Raw genomic sequence first — 1,994 nt, forward strand, 5'->3', positions numbered from 1 at the left:
TAGGGAAAGCTATGTCAAAGTTGTATATAATTATAGATTATTTCGAAACGCTTCCCAACTTTCCGGTGACATATAGGCCGCGTTGCAGCGAAATGGCAATATATTACGCACAAGTTGCAAATTGTTTGGAAAACACACACATATTCGAAACTTTCCTTACATATTATTCCTCATTACTACGTCAGCGTAGGTGCAACGCGATAACTGTCATATAACAGACGCGTGTGTATAATTACGTATTATCGCGAAATATAATATTGTCAGTATTTTCTACGAGAAATTTAAACGCCCTGCGCCGCAGCCTCTTCGCAGAGTATTCCAAATTGAATTTTAAATTTATCATCATTTACATTTCTGTTAGCTCGTTATCCATGCATTACATTTTCATAAAACATGATAATCGGATGGCACCTGACGCATTTAAAGAGTGTAATAATTTTATATTAGCAGTAAAAAAAATATTAAATAGAATCTAAAATAATTCGATATTTTATCAAGTTTATCAAAAATTTCGCACAATTTTTTATATTTATTTTTATGGAAACTATGTTTTTTATAATTGTATTTTAAATATTCTTTTCCTATTTCTGTCATATATTTTATTTTTAAAATATTGTGACAAAAAATTTGTAACTTACAATTAATTATAATGCATTGCAATTTCTTATCCGAAAATTTATGAACTGTTAGCATCAAGTAAGTTTTTTGCAAATCATTTCAGTATTGTTTATCAGCATTGCGCCAGTTAAGTTTGACCGGAATGTAATATCATTCTGTGGTAATGTTGCTATTAACACAACATTGTTAAGACGCGACAATGCTGTACACAGTTGAGTAGTGTTTCGAAGGTAATACTACTGGTGCAGTATGTTAACATTGGCCGATATTGGCTCGCAACGGTTTAATTGTAGACGCAGTAATAAGATTATACACATTTCTCTTAAGATTCTGCTGTGTGCAACATGTTGAATTATAATATTACAAAACTTTTATGTATAATTTTAATGTGATATACATTGACATGTTATCGTTATCAAATATTTTTAATACTGCACTGTATTAATATTTTAATTTAGATTTGTCGTAATTTATTCTAAAATGCAATTTCAAATTGCAATTGACATTGCAATTTCAATTATTAGATAGAAATAGATTATTATCGGACCGGCATTACCACTAAGCCAGTCTCGATTTTATTTAACAATATTGGCAATTACTCGGTAAGTTTTTATAGCACAGAAGTACCATAAAAAATTTCAACAACTGTAGACAAGTCTAAGCCACAGCGTCATATCAGAAGCAATCAACGGCTTGGTTGATCAGAAATAATAAACTCCGGAAACTCGGAATGGACGAGATCGGGTAATAATCGGCGCGCTTTATAAAATAACAACGAGCGAGATTCGCAGTGTGTATCGCGCCCTGCACACAGGAAACAAAGCCGTTGTGCCGCTTGTATGCACGGACTGGTCCAGCTCTGCGAAGCTGCATACGCGCATCGACCGCCCATGTATGCATTGGTACGCGTTATTGTTTGATTAAGCGCTATCCGCGTGTGATGCAACTGCATCGAAGCAAGATGGTTCATGTATGATGAATCGCAAAACTTGGTCCGTACTGCAACGAAACCGCAATCCTCGTCCGCTTTTCACCGACAACTTTTTCGCGGAAAATATTTGCAGTCGCGGGTACAATCCGCTTTCTGCGGTCGTGCATGCGTTCGTCGCCTCCGGAGAGAACTCTACAAAGACTATAGTGTTTCGAACGCGTCCACGACGAAACAAATTTTCGAACTCGGTTGTAAACTCGACTGAATTATTTGTGTTTCATTTTATTCAACTGATGGTGAATATATAAATCGTTAACCTTTAGTTTAAAAAATTGCTCTTTGTCCAAAACGAAAAGCATTAGAGAAAAAATATTTAATACGAAATATATGAATGTATATAACGTAAATTATATATTTTAATAAGAATTATTAATTAATATATATA

This window comes from Formica exsecta, unplaced genomic scaffold (genome assembly GCF_003651465.1).
Source record: "Formica exsecta isolate Colony F162 unplaced genomic scaffold, ASM365146v1 scaffold26, whole genome shotgun sequence".
Classification (NCBI taxonomy): Eukaryota; Metazoa; Arthropoda; class Insecta; order Hymenoptera; family Formicidae; genus Formica; species Formica exsecta.